We start from the raw sequence: 15,980 nt of genomic DNA, 5'->3' as shown, positions 1-15,980 counted from the left end.
ACTACACTGCTTCCCCGACTGATTGCAATATTTGTCACCGATGTGCCTTGTAAGGTGGCCATCCATCCTGTTTTCTGGGACAACCCCAGTTTCCTTAAGGTGATTTCATATCCCAGACACACTGCTTCTCCCCAACCATTTTCAGGGTTCACCAAATGGCAGCACTGCACTACAAAAGTGCTTTTGACACAATGTGATGAAGATACATCAAAATATCATCAAGTTAAAATATGATACACTGACATCACAGGAGAGGAGTTTGCTTCACTGGGGAAACACACATTGAAAACTCTACCCTGGCCTAGATGGGAAAAAGGGTAACTAATTCTCCATGGCTGTTTAATCCCTGACATGTCTGATGAGTCTTCAAACAAGCATGCAAATTCCAGTGCAGAAATACATCTACTAGAAATCAGCCTGAAACCACCATTTCTTAAGAAAAACTTCCAAAAAGTAATCAATGAGCTTCTGGTCGTTATCTGCCTGGTATCCGATTGGAACCAGTAGCTTAGGAGTGAACATTAGTAAGCCACTATAGCCAAATCTCTGACATTCCTCATTCACGTGTCACAGACCTTGGAACTGCTGCTGTTACTGTATTTCTCAAGTATCTCCACTGCTGGTAGGTTTTTGGTCATTGTAGAAAGTGTCACAGCTGACAGCCAATAGTGACCAAAGGGCTTCTAAAAACAAAGATCTCACACCCATGAAATTCCTCTAGTAAGTAAAACATTTTTTCACTATCTGAGCCACTTGGCACTGAAGTCATCTCCCGCAGCAGACTTCTGAGGGATGTCAGGATGTATTAGCAGTACAGGTTAGTATTTGCTGGACGTACCTGTCACACTCCCCAGGCAAAGGGTTAAACTGGTCTAGTTAACTCACTTTGTAAAACATCAATAAAACTACTACATCTTTGCACAAGCCTTGAAGGTGACAACGCAAAAAGTTCATTCAAAAATTGGTAGAGAGTCCTTTTCTTTCCCGTCTACTCTGCCTACTTATAAACTTTCTTTCTGCCTTTTTAGTCTCTGTTGAATCACAGCATGCACAAGGCATTCAGTACATTGGTAAGTTCCACTCACCCATAGCTCTTGAAATCCTGCAAATCACTTTCACTGTAGGAACACTGGCTAGCAGATCAAAGTTAGTTTCTGCTCTACAGCCAAAGAGACTGCTCTGCAAATTGCTTTTCAAAAGATGTGGCAAACATTTCTCCTGCCTCCCATCCACCATCCAGAAACCTTGTTTCTGGGTCACTAATTCTAGCAGCATGGTTTGCACCTCTATCAAATAAGGTTGTGCTGGTATCTCCTATTTTCAGGGCTATAGAGGCATCATGCTAAAGATACCCCTATGTGTGTAATATCTATAAAATCTCAAATCTGTAATGTATATGACACCCCTGTGTGTGCTCGATCTCACACACAGGAGTGTCATATCAATAAAATCAGTAATAAAAATGGATGCCAAGGTTTTGGCAGGCAGGGCCTCAGCTGAGCAGATTCTTTCTTTTAATCAAAAATTGATTTGCTGTTTTAATAATTGTCAATTAGATGTCTATTGAGGGAAACAGATAGGTGATATTTTTCTCACCAACAACCCTGCCTACTCACACTACTAAGACTGACCAAAACTGCAAAAGGAATAAGACAGCTGATAGAAAGATGCACATATTTGATAATTTAAAGACGTTTCCCTCAGAGGTGCATTGGGAGAGGCAATGTGATTCAGTGGGGTGGGCACTGAGCTAGAAATCCAGAGACCAGTGTTCTAATCTCAGATAAGTCAGTGACCTGCTGTGTGAGTTTGGGCAATTCATTTCCTCTCCACCCCGATACGTTAGCTGCTTAGACAGTAAGCTCTTCGGGGCAAGGAGTGTCTTCCACTATGTGTTTGTACAATGCCTAGTACCATAGGGAATCAAAGCTGGTTGAGGTACTGTTGCAATACAAACAAACTGGTGCCAAAATGAGTGGGTGCAGTTCTCAAACTTGATTGCTGAGCTCGAATGCCCAGTAGCTGGACACTCTGCTGTGATCAACCCTTTGGTTTAAAAGAGATGGGGGGCTGCTGACAGCTTGTTTTCTAAGAGGGCCTCTTGCCTTTGGAATTCACGCCCTTGCTCCAAACTACCCCAAATTTATTCAGCCTTCAGGACATGCTGTAAAGCCTTGGACTTTGCGACATACAGGAGTGAGAGAGGGGCTGACGTCCCTGGGGAAGGTGCAATATTCATAACTCGAGTCTACATTATTGTTGCTGTGGGGATTGGGAGGTGTTGCCGCACTTATTTCTTATTGAACTAATTTTTAGGAACTGCCCACAGTGCCTGCTATCAAATCAAAGTTAGGTGTTTACACTATGCCACAGAGGGCCAAATCCTCAGCTGGTGCGAATAGAATCTTAGGACTGGAATGGCCCTCGAGAGGCCATCTAGACCAGTCCCCTGCACTCATGGCAGGATTCTACTATCAAGATCATCCCTGACAGGGGTTTGTCTAACCTGCTCTTAAAAATCCCCAATGATGGAGGCTCCACAACCTCCCTAGGCAATTTGTTCTAGTGCTTAACTACCTTTAGAGTTAGGAATTTTTCCTAAGGTCCAACCAAAACTGTCCTTGCTGCAATTTAAGCCCAATTGCTTCTTGTCCTATCCTCAGAGGTTAATGAAAACAATTTTTCCGCCCTCTTCCTTGTAACAACCTTTTATGTACTCGAAAAGGTATGTCCCGTCTGAGTCTTCTCTTCTCCAGATTAAACAAACCCATTTTTTCCCCCAATCTTCCCTAATAGTTCATGTTTTCTAGACCTTGAATAATTTTTGTTGCTCTTCTCTGGACTTTCTCCAATTTGTCCACATCTTTTCTGAAATGTGGTGCCCAGAACGGGGCACAATACTCCAGCTGAGGCCTAATCAGCGCAGAGTAGAGCAGAATTACTTCTCGTGTCTTGCTTACAATACTCCTGCTAATAAATCCCAGGATGATGTTTGCTTTTTTTTGCAGCATTGTTACACCGTCAATTCACATTTATGACCCCCAGATCCCTTTCCGCAGTACTCCTTCCTATGATGTCATTTCCCATTTTGTATATGTGCAACTGATTGTTCCTTCCTAAGTGGAGTACTTTGCATTTGTCCTTATTGAATTTCATCCTATTTACTTTAGACCATTTCTCCAGTTTGTCCCAATCATTTTGAATTTTAATCCTACCCTCCAAAGCACTTGCAACCCTGCTCAACTTGGTATCGTCTGCAAACTTTACAAGTGTACACTCTCTGCCCTTATCTAAATCACTGGTGAAGATATTGAACAGAACTAGACCCAGAACTGATCCCCACAGAACCCCACTCAATATGCCCTTCCAGCTTGACCGACAACTACTCGCTGTGAATGGTTTTCTAACCGGTTATTCGCCCACCTTATAGCTCCTTCTCGGTTGCAATTCCCTAGTTTGCATATGAGAAGGTCATGCAAACAAGACAGTATCAAAAGGCTTACTAAAGTCAAGACAGACCATATCTACCGCTTTCCCCCTATTCACAAGGCTTGTTACCCTATCAAAGAAAGCTATCAGGTTGGTTTGACATGATTCGTTCTTGGCAAATCCATGCTCTTCTTATCACCTTATTATCTTCTAGGTGTTTGGAGAGCTGCATCAGCTTCAAGGGCATTATAGCACTATACCAGTTTACATCAGTTGAGGATTGGACCCTAAAATCTTTACACTAGAGTCTCTGAATGGCAAACAGTCACTCCCAGGGACTTTGATATCTGCTCAAGGTTCTCAGAGGTTCTTTGGTATAAGCCCTGCTTCTGTAAAGAGATCATTCCTTGTAGATTCTTACTCCCTTCTGCAGTTCCATCAAAGTCAAGGCATAAGAGAGAATCAGAGACATAATCAGGACACCAGATATGGCCTGGAGTTGGCTTATGCGCAGAACCTCCTCCTCTCCCCACCAAATACTTATGGAAGTTCCAACTAGGAAGTGAAACCTGTAACCAAGGTCCACGTCTGGAGGATTTTTCCAAGCAGTAGGCTCACTGCCCTTTTAGCATGCCCGGTTGCTAGTATTTTACAGTATCTAGTAAAACCTAATTAAAGCTTTTCAAGTAATACATAATCAATAACAGTCATTGCCGCAAATGACTCCTGCTGACAAGTAGACAACTTCATTACAGTTCTTCTGAGTGAGCATAATGTAAGCACATTGGCACCAGCAACCCCTGCAGGAGTGAATAATTTTGGAGAATAAGAAGGAATCTCGCGTCGCCTGGGACTTATGGGGGGGAAGGGTGTATGTGAGTATGGGAGGGAACACTACATAGACAGACAAGGTGGTGAGGTAATATCTTTTATTGGATTAACTTCAGCTAGTGAGAAAGACAAGCTTTCGAGCTACACAGAGCTCTTCTTCTCTGTGTCTGTGTAGGTCATAAACTTGTCTCTTTCACTAGCAGAAATTGGTTCAATAAAAGATATTACCTCACGCCACCTTGTCTCCCTAATATCCTACAACCAATACAGCTAAATCAGACAGAAGACGAGGACCATAACTTTGAAACGATCATTTAAGGTGATGTGCATTCATATTTAATTCATACACTGGAATAAATAGTGGAATTAGTTTCCTTGCAATTAAGCAAATTGCCATTAACAGTCAGAAAACACTAAAACTAGGGGTGGGAGGGGGAGTTAGACAGCCTGAGGCCTGCCAATGGAAACCCCAGTGAGGTGTTAATTACCAATGCAAGACCCTCTCTGTCAGCTGGAGTCACCTTTAAAATAGGTCAGTTTAACATACTGTCGCAATGTTGCAAGACTTAAATCCCCGGTGTGCATTGTAATTCTGCAGGAAAAGAATGCTACAGATGCCACTTGCTGCACAGATTTCCCCTTAGTTGCACCAAAATATTCGTCTATTAGGGTTAGAACATGGAGTTACCAAGAGCCCTGGAATAGCGAGCACCATGTAAAAGATGACCTGCTGCAGCAGCAGAGCTGGGACTAAGTGACTAAGTGGTGCCTGCTTCCCCTCTGTGCTGTCTCAGCTGCATTGTGGGAGTGGAACCACAGTGCTGCATGCTCCCCACACACACACTTGTGCAGAGTAAACATGTATTTACAGGGACCATTAAAACAGCTCTTGTGAAATGCTGCTGGTTTGCTGCACAGCACGTGTTAAGTTGCAGATCTATCTTTTTGGCAAGAACGTTACAGGACACCTAATGAAGATGTCATATCTAAGAGCAGGAGCTTGTAAACATTATCTACCATAGACCCCGATTCAGGAAAGCAATTACGCACATCCTTAAGTGTACGCGTTGAGTGGCTTCAATGGGACTTGAGCACATACTTAGCGCTTTCCTGATTAGGGAAAGTTTCCTGAAGTGGGACAAGAGTACCTACTACGAGGGGCATCCCACTGACTTCAGCAGGACTACACAGGGTAGAAAGCCCCAACAGCCTGACCCAAAGTCCAGTGAAGTCAGTGAGAGTCTATCCGTCGACGTCAATGTGCTTTGGATCAAGCCTTATGTTTGGAACTTGCTTAATAACCGCTCTTTGGACATGCTGAGGATTTTTTTTTCTCTCTCTAGCTATTCAGCACTGGCGAGGCCACATCTGGAGTATTTCATCCAGATTTGGGCCCCCCACTATAGAGAGGATGTGGAAAAATTGGAGAGAGTCCAGCAGAGAGCAACGAAAATGATTAGGGGCCTGGGGCACATGACTTACGAGGAGAAGCTGAGGGAACTGGGCTTATTTAGTCTGCAGAAGAGAAGAGTGAGGGGGGGATTTGATAACAGCCTGAAGGGGGGTTCTAAAGAGGATGGAGCTCGGCTGTTCTCAGTGGTGGCAGATGACAGAACAAGGAGCAATGGTCTCACGCTGCAGTGGGGGAGGTCTAGGTTGGATATTGGGAAACACTGTTTCACTAGGAGGGTGGTGAAGCTCTGGAATGGGTTACCTAGGGAGGTGGTGGAATCTTCTTCCTTAGAGTTTTTTTAAGGACCGGCTTGACAAAGCCCTGGCTGGGATGATTTAGTTGGGGTTGGTCCTGCTTTGAGCAGGGGTTGGACTAGATGACCTCCTGAGGTCCCTTCCAACCCTGATATTCTATGATTCTGTGCTCAGCCACATAATCCAGGGGCACAAAATGGGCTGAATCTCTATGGCCTTGCTCACACTCCCTTCACTCCAAATCAATCACATGACAAAGGTGAGCAGGGTTTAGCCTGGTATCTAGTAACATGACCACTGCAGCTCCCTATTTAAGAATCTCAGTCCCCAACAGCATAAAAGAAATCACCAGAGTAAACAGCAAAGCTATCTGAACAGACTGGCACACAGAAAAAGAAAATAAAAGAAAATGCTTTGCTTTTATATTGTAATCTAATGGGGCCCACCTTCTGTTCTGCCATACGTAATGGAGTACTATAATTTTGTGCTGATAGCTTGACTGCCTTTTTATTTTAACACCAATTTCAAGCCTATAACTGATAAAAAGTGGTTAGACACCTTCTCTTCACTTTGAATCCTAATCATGAGAAGTTGCAAGTATAGACCATTATTTCAGAGATTTTTTTATACTCTTCCATCTCTCCCAAATAACTTTCATGCCCTCTAACTCCCCTCTAGTATAACTAATTATCAGTACACTACATGTACTTTTTAGTGTGTCTGCTGATCAGCCTCACAGTCTCCTGTTTCTAAACTGATCAGAGAATCTATTCAACACACTGGCGAGTTTTTCTGAATTTTATATTCTAATGCATGATTTAAATGAAGCATCCATTAAGTTCATGCTTTATTCTGTTTGAAAGAGTGACCACATTTTCATTTATTTGTTAGAAGGAGATTAGCATGAATACCCTAAAAGGAAAATTACCTTTTAGAGAATAATTAGGAATCAAGCTCATGACGACAGTTGGATGTGGTGGTCAGATGTCAGGGATGAATTTCTCAATATTAAACCTACTCATGCTCAAACCATTAAGAGAAAAAAAGAGTTCTCACAAAGAGCTAGGGAATACAGGTCTGTTTTGAGAATTCAATAAGGCCTAGATACACAGTTTTCTGCACCCATATGCTATGTTGGTGGGGGTGGGGGAGGTGATTGACAGCCCCTAATGTGGACACAGTTACATCAGTATAAAGGTGCTCTATATCTGTATGGAAATAAACTATACTGGTATAAGCACATTAAACTTGTATAAATGCATCCATATTAGGGAAGTTGCACCACTTCCCCAAGTATAAGTAAAGCAGTACACCTTTTGTGTATACAAGGTCTAAGTTCTGGATATCCCATCTCAGAAACTCTTTGAGAAAGAGGCTAAACCACCAAGGTAGATTGCTGAAACTGGACAGCAAACCATGAACCCTGATCTAGGTTATTCTCTCTCGGCTACCAAGATGAGAACTGGGCCCCAGGCACTGGATTCAATGGGGCTGTCATAAAACCCTGATATTTTAAAGCCATCCTGAGCTAAGGTAATTTTGAAATAACTGTCCTTTGATCCCAAAGTTACGGATTTGGAAGCTGGGTGTGAGGGGATTGGCCAACCGCCAAGCGCACTTGCTGACTGATGTTTAAAGAGCCACTGAGCCTTCAAGGAAATCATGTGCCTCTTCCCTCGGCCAGAGGGCCTGGGCAGGAGGCGGCCAAATGAGAAGCAGAAGGAATCCACCCTTGCAAAGCACTTCTCCTGAACCCTGTATGGCCCGTGCAACAGCAGATTTCATAATAATCCCCCCAGGGAGAAAATCACCTGGAATGGGGAGGAAAGAGGGAGAAATGGCCATCCTCTCTCTGCTTCCACACCAATCCGCAAGCCGGGCTGGGACCCTATGCCTCCCCCACAGAGCAGAGCTCTATATTGGCCAAGCCAACCCACGAGTGGCTGAGTCTTGTGTCCCTGACTCTCCCTACTGCCCCTGCACTATCCCTCTGGTGCCCAACACTGCCTCTGTCTCCCAGCATGGCCCTCCCAAAGAACAGTCCACCCTTGGCACTCGGTATTGTCCATGCCTGCACACACACACGCAGCCCTCTCCCCAGTGCTCTGCACTGTTGTCATCCCCCATGGGATCCCATACTGCCCAGTGCCCTGCCTCCCACCCCCAGCCTTCCGTCCCACTCCCCGCACTGCAATCACACAGTCTAGACCTGGAAAGGCACATTAAGGAAAAGTAAAGAAAAAAAAAAAAGCTGAGAAGATTTTTTAAATCAAAGCTGTTCTCTTCCCCTCTAAAAGTCAATGGCTGCATTTCCTTGTTCCTTTCCCACTATTCTGCTACAGAAGGCAGCATATTTAATGGCTGTAGAAGGTACAGAACTCTCAGAAATCTTCCTTTTACAACTAGAACTCAGCAAATACTGAAAAAAGTGCCTGTAAATATTCTCACAGATTTCATAATGACCTTAACTGTTCTCCCATCCCTTTTGCATTCACTGTCTTGAAACATTAGGCAGGAGGTCAGCCGAGATGATCTAATGGCCTCTCTGGCTGTAAAAAAAAAAAAAAAAAATCTACGAAAATTCAAGGTAAGGGAACTGGAAAAGTTGCATGACTGGCCATTTGTACAGGCCAGATTTTCAGTTCACATATTTATATGCACCAGAAGTGCTTTCACATCCAGCCAAGGAACAGAAACCTCAACCAACCTGACTTATTTGACCAGTCACATGCTTGTGGCAAAATGTTTGCCACTAGTTCATATAGTTAAAAAGAAATGTGAAAACAAATCTGTCAGATAATTCATATATTGAATACATTTGGGGAAAACTGCATTCTGTTCACACACATTGTGTAGGCAGAAGAAGAGGACCATTTTGTCACATAAATGATAGATCGCAAATTGTTTGCTCAGCTCTATTAAGAATCCTGATTTCAGGAAACTGGGAACCAAAGTCCTGTGATGAGGATTAGTAGTATTTCCCTATCTGGTATCAAAATCCTATACACATTCATGCATGAGACTGCAGATACCCTTGGCAACTAATAGGACCTTTTATTTTAAAGCGGAGATGTAGCTTGAACCTTACTTAATCCTGTTTGCCTGGAGTCACTGATCCCACATCAAACAAGGGATGGCAGAAGACAGCACATGTAGGTATTTTCAATACATTTCATATTTTATGAAAATAGTCTGGAAATTAATTAACTTTCTTTGTTCAATATGTAGCATTTCACCTGCTTTGAAATGAAAATTGCAAGAACATTGATGAATGGGTTGTGTAATTTCACCAGACTTCCCTCCAAAATCCCTGCATCCTTTGGGGAAATTATCCTCTGTAACTTATTAAAGCCAAACTCCACACTGAACATCAGGAGAAGCCTATGGATATCTGCTGAACAACTGTACAAAGAGGAAGTACTTTTTCTTCTTCTCTTCTTTTCCAGCAGATGAAGAACAGAGCAGTCACAGAATGGTGAGCAGATGTGTCTAGGGACATGAAAGAAGGTAGATCAGAAGTTTCTGTTCTCCCTCTCTCAACACAAGAACAAGGACTTTCGGTGAAATTAAAAAGGTGGGAAATTCAAAACTGATAAAGGGAAATACTTATTTCACACAATGTGTAGTTAAACCGTGTCACTCATTGCCACTGGAAGTCATTGAGGCCACGAATTTAAAAAGATTTTTAAAAGGGGATTGGATATTTATGTTGATATCAAGAATGTCCAGAATAGTTGTAATAAAGACAACAATATTTTTCGGAAGGGATATTTAAATCTCATTTTGAGGGTTAAGCCAAGCTTTAGCTATGGGAGATCAGGATGAGACCTAATGTAGGGAGACAGATTATCCCACATCTGCTCTTGTGGAGTTCATACATCCTCCTTCGAAGCATCAGATACAAATTGTTGTCAGAGGTTAATGAACTAAATGGATCTTGGGTCTGATACAGTAGGACTATTCCAGAGGCTAGTAGTACTGATTCCTGTGCGCTAAATCAGGACCACTGGCTTTATATATGCACACACACACTTGCATATATATATATATATATATGGTTATTAGATTAAAGTTTTTCCCTCGTGCAAAGGACGGTCTTTAGTACCTAATCCAGAAACAAAGTCAAATACTTATAGAAACAGAAAAGTGAGCACCATAAATTGATTTTGTGTCATTTCATGACAGACCACACACTTCAATTTATGTTTGGTTATATGGTTATATCTGCCTGTCCTTTTGACTATGGAAACTAGCAGTGCCCTTTCATTTGCAAACCTGCCTTCTCCTGCTCATTCTTGCAACTGACGCATATGTCAACCAAAGACTGCATTTGACATTCAGGAGTGAAATCCATAAACTGTTTCTCAGATTGGTTGATGACCTTAAAAGTTATGCAAAATCATGGATGTGCAAAGGTCAATGGAAGTTACAAAAAATTGCTCCCACTCTCAGTGCTGACATTATGGCATGTCTGTTTTGGTAAGGCCATCAGACATACATCGCCTAGTTCATTGTTTAAAGTCACAGATTGTACCTGATATTGGCATTTCAGTTAACAAAGGGCTTTGTATCTGGATGAGCGTTGGAAAAAGCTAAGTTCTAGGTCAGGCATCATTCACACAACTTCCTTCCTCCTGCCAGTAGATGTAAAATGTTTTAAGAACGATTTACAATAGGTAAATGTCATATGAAGTCATTTGGTTCCAGTTGGGTCTGCCTTGTTGTGGTATACTTCATGGCTCCTGCGGAAACCCAAAGTAATAACACGTAAATTGATTTGGTCTGATGCTTACCATAGGGGAGAGGGAGTTGGCACACTTCAGTTCTATTCTTTATTCTGACAATGACTCATTGTGACCACATGCAACTTCTATGCAACTCAGTTTACCTGCCTAGAAAATAAGAATAGAAGCAGCTAGTCAATGAAGCCTCACTGGTAATGTTTGTAAATAACTTTGAGCCCAATATTTAAAAAGGCAGATGAATGCTCAGGGGGATTTTCAAAAGCAGATAGGAACTTAACTCCCATTGAAACCAACAGGTGTTAGGCATCTATCTTCATCTTCAGGCACCTAAATACCTTTAAAAATCTGCCCCTTTGAGATCAATCAGCTAAAAATTTTCATATCAAAAGGTAAAGCACTGTTATTTTTAAAAGCCTGCAAAAATGGCCCAGTGTGGGTTAGAAACTGAGAAGAAAGAAGGATCTGGGATCAAGATTTCATAAAGTAATTAGTGATATTGGATACCTCAAGCCCAGACTGTCCCATTTGAACATCCTGAAGGTGCCTGACTTTCAAAGGATTCCAGTTAGCCCTGTCTGAAAATCAGGTCAATCCAAAGTGAAGACACTTAAAATCACTAGTCACATTTTAAAACCTTGGCCAAGATGTCATGCTTTGATCTAATATACAAAAAGCTCATGGTTTGAATACATATTATGGTTATTAAGGTATTGTAAATGGGAACATACACGTTACAGTCATGGGAACAAACAACTCTGCCCTGGACAATATGCCAATTCTTCTAGCCACATCCTTCTCTCTACCTCTCTCTGTAAATAGCACTGCTTTCTTCAGCTGCTCTAGTCACTTTGTCCAGATACTGAATTGTTCTATACATAGTCCACGTTTAACATGAGATTGGAGTCTAGATCATGAAGTATGTAACTTTGCTGAGCACCCTCCACTGCCAGACTTCAATGGGAGTTGAGGGTACTAAGAACAGGGCAGGAGGCACTCAGAATCTCATGGGACTGAGCCCTAGAAGATCAGCTACCTAGGTGCAGGAAGACAAGAAACTATATCCAATGAATGAAATGCAATGTTTTTCCCTACTGTTCCCTATTCACACACACGCACTTTCAAAAAGCTACTTTTTCCAAAGCTACCTTGTAATAATCTCTCCAGAATCTTCTACAAAAAGACCACAGACCCCTGCAATCCTGAGCTAAGAAGAGCAGTAGTAGTAGATCATTAGTACAGTAGTTTCAGGATCTTAATGCGTACAGACTGATGAGCTACTTTTAGGTCCTTAACATTCCAGTATTGCTACACTGATGCTATGGATTTTTGTTTACCCACTTGGGCATTTTTTCATGTTCTAATTGACTAGATGTCAGCCCACCTTAAGTGCAAGCAGCAGAGCAAACCCTTTTCCAGGCTAACAGCTCCATTTCCTTGTCAGCACTTTACCCAGGATCATCATCAGAATTAAAAGTTTACAGAGATACCACATATCAGTTCTGTTGGTTATGTGGTTTGGATTAGTGGCAGTTTTAAACAACCACATTCAATAATCCTTTGGTTTCCCATTGTTCTGTCTATGGTCTCAAAGGAGACATTCAAAATATCCGATCAAAAATAGTTTGAGCAGCAAAAAAGCGACTCTGCCACCCCTCCCAATATGTGTCATAGCATCACACCTTTAACTATACCTTAAATTAGACCCAGACTCTGTAAACATCACACCTGGTAGTAAATGCTGCCAGGATTAGACCCTAAGAGTATGTCTAGACTAGAATAAATAAATAATCTATGGCACCAAGACTCAGAGCCTGGGTCATCTGACTCAAGCTTGTGGGGCTAAAAATTGCAGGGTAGACATTTGGGCTCTGGGACCCTGGTCCCTTGTGGGCCCAGGATCTACACTGCAGTTTTTAGCCCCAGGCCCGTGAGCCTGAGTTAGCTGACCCAAACCAGCCATAGCCATGCCATGGGTCTTTTATTGCCATGTAGAAGTACCCTTAGACTGTAAATGCTTAGGAGCAGGAACCAAAGACTTGTTTCTCTGTTGCCCTACTTATGCATCATTTACACCCATGCAATGCGAAGCTGGTATAAATCACGCCATTCAGATTTGGCAGAATCTATCACTCACTCTGATTGAGCTCAACGGCTTCTCAGTGCAACAGAGAATCAGGTTCTATTTCTTTTACTTCTCTATGAAGCACTGAGGGCCAATCCTTTGCTAGCGTCAATGAGCACAACTCCACATATTTCAATGGTGTTCCATCCATTTGCACTAGGAGCAAACCTGAGCCAACATCTCTTTATAGTGTAGTATTTCATAGAATATTAGGGTTGGAAGGAACCTCAGGAGGTCATCTAGTTCAACCCCCTACTCAAAGCAGGAGCAACTCCCAGACAGATTTTTACCCCAGTTCCCTAAATGGCCCCTACAAGGATTGAACTCACAACACTAGGTTTAGCAGGCCAATGCTCAAACCACTGAGCTATTATAAGAATCTATATTTCTGAGATCTGATTTCAAATTCAAAGCTGCAATTCCATCAGTCTCATGATAGTAATAGATTACTGGAAATGCAATATTAACCAGTTCAAAACGAACTCTTGAATAGATAGAAATAATAAGGGAACAAAAATATCATCATACATACAAGTGTGTTTTCCCCAGGATGGATTGCAAACTGCTTTACAAAGTGAAATACAAACTGTGTCTCCAGGGTCCACTTCACCCACCACTGAAGTGCAGCCACTTAAGGTGGCACGTGGCAATTTTTTAACAATCTACCACAATACACAGCAGTTCAGGACAAGAGTGAAAGAATATTTTATTCAGTACAGCAGGGGAGAGCTTTTTGGGCTACAAACAGAAATTTGGCCAGAACACTAGGGACCTGGACCCCTACTCATGCAAATATACAACAGGATCTTTTGAAGACCGTAAGTGCTCAGTATCTTAATTTTACATCTCCAGAAAGATGGCAGCTCCACCAGCACAATGCCCCCTAGTACTATACTGGAGCACCGGTTCAGAAATGCCTTTGATGGGAGAGTGCCACCTACTGTATCACAACACGACTTGCTGCAGCACACTGATACACTTTGGAGGCCTTCCCTTCAATATGGTCTGAGCCTGCTTGGCTTGTAAGGGCTGGCAGGATAGCAGAACAAGTAGGTATGGCTGTTGGCCAAATGCAGAGTACAATGAGGAAGTCTGAAATAACCCTGACAAGCATTGAGGCCATTCGGAGTTAACAATGGAGGCAGAAGAACCTTAGATCAGGGTGGTGGGTGACCTTATTCCTCCCTGGAATCGCATCACTCCATGAATATACACACACAGAGTTCTGGGTCTGAGCCAGCAGGTTCATAAGTTGTTGGCAGTGTTGTTCTAGCTGTGTTAGTCCCAAGATATTAGAGAGACACGGTGGGTGAGGTAATATCTTTTATTAGACCAATTTCTGAGCATGGCAGATACAAGCTTTTGAACTTACATAGAGACCCAGACCTGAAAAAGAGTTCTGTGTAAACTTGATAGCTGGTCTCTTTCACCGAGAGAGGCTGGTCCAGTAAAATATATTACCTCACCCACTTCGTGTCTCTAGCTTCTAAGTGTCTGTTTGGGTTTCCTTACCACATGGCGGGGGGGAGGAGGGGGGAAGCGGTAAAGGAGAGGATTCACACAGTGAAATTTAGAGACTGATGCTCAGCTGTTAACTTCAATGAACCCATATTGATTTATAAAAGGAGCAATGCTGATCTCCACCAGCTGAGGACCAGATATTCATATGGAAATTTAATTTGACAGTAAAGAGAGACAAATTGTTCTCCTTCTCCCCCATCCTCCTCAGAGTTCTTTGGAGCCTGAGGTGCCAAACACAAAGCATTTTAATATCTACACATAAACTAGGCCTCTTAAATCCAAATTCCATGGATAGGTCCCCGTTTCTCACCTTGGACCCAAGACAATGGGATTTAGGAGGAGGTCAAGTAAGACACGAAGCTGGGAATGGCCTTGCCTGGAGGGGAAATGGCCTCAGCAACACAGGTAACCCCCAAAATAACTTTATCATTGGGCAAGAGGTGGGATTTCCACACCAAGTTGGCAGCAGGAGAGCCTCACATACAGACATCTGGAAATCAGTGTGGAAAAGCACCTACTTTCTCAGGGTTAATTAACAGCGAAGGTTAAAGCACTGAGGCTGGTCCACCACAGCACAAGTGAGAGGCTGCCTCCAAACGGTGACCTCGCTGACGTGACCGCACTTAGAACCACTTTACCCGCAGCCGGTAAACAATCTTCTTTTTTCAATTGAAAAGGCCTCACCAGTGGGTGAATCACTTTTGAAATCTGTCCTGGCACCAGGGAGAGACCAGTGTAAGGATTAGAAATGAGCACTGCCTGGGCTGCAAAACTACTCAGCAGGGATTGCTAAAACACTCATCTCAGCAGCAGAGACCAGTACCTCAGGCATCTGAGCCAGCAACATTCAGAGATCTCACTGTGTGAGGGCTACTGCTAGTCACGGGATTTCCGGGAACAGCCCATCTCTACTGCGGAAACGTTGCCCAGAAGTGATACTCCTGAGCACTGTACTCCCAAATCTGTGACTTCACCATAGACCGGCAGGTGCCCACCATGCTCCGACATTTAACATGGAATGTTGTTGTTGGCAGAACACTGGGGGCTGGGAGGATAGAAAAGATGCAGAGCTGTCCTGCATGCCTCCAAAGAGCCTGAACCACTGACTCTCTTGGGCAGGTGTAAAGCAGAAGCTCATACTTTATATTGGGGTGGGGGGGGAGTTTCTCACCCTTTTCCTTGTAGAAATAGCTTTGGAAATGTCAGACCAATTGCTAGTGCTGAAAGGAATAAGCTACTGGACTCCATTTCTGCAGCAGAAGCCTTAAGTATGTGTGTGCATTGGAGGGTGGGGGTGGGGAACAAGACCTAAAAGTGCATGTGCGTGCACATACTTGTGATGTAAAAAGGATCTGATGTGTGAACTGCATCCCCAAGAATCATCTCTGTGCTCCTCTAGCACTCTTAAGCCCCCCCCCCCCGACGAAGGGGTGTGACAGTGATGGACAGGAGTCTGTTATGCTGTATGTTGGGAGTGACAACATTCGGCTGCTCAAAAAATGCTAGTGCCAACTCTGAAAGAGATCAAGTGCCCCAAACCTTCACAATACTGAAGAGAGAGAGACAAAGAGAGAAACCCACCAGCAGGCCCCTATGCAAAGCAGTGAAACTTAGCACTGCTATAA

The 15,980-nt window shown here is 43.0% G+C and overlaps 1 protein-coding gene across 1 annotated transcript in view; it reads right to left on the bottom strand.

Annotated features, from left to right (window-relative positions):
* The window catches only part of TMEM132C (transmembrane protein 132C), a 310,090-nt gene that overhangs the window by 220,970 nt on the left and 73,140 nt on the right, over positions 1 to 15,980 (bottom strand). The gene's annotated exons all lie outside the window — the stretch shown is intronic.

The sequence above is a fragment of the Chelonoidis abingdonii genome, chromosome 22 (genome assembly GCF_003597395.2).
Source record: "Chelonoidis abingdonii isolate Lonesome George chromosome 22, CheloAbing_2.0, whole genome shotgun sequence".
Taxonomy (NCBI): Eukaryota; Metazoa; Chordata; order Testudines; family Testudinidae; genus Chelonoidis; species Chelonoidis abingdonii.
Note: the sequence above shows the minus strand (reverse complement) of the source record. Positions and strands in the feature narration are given on the sequence as shown.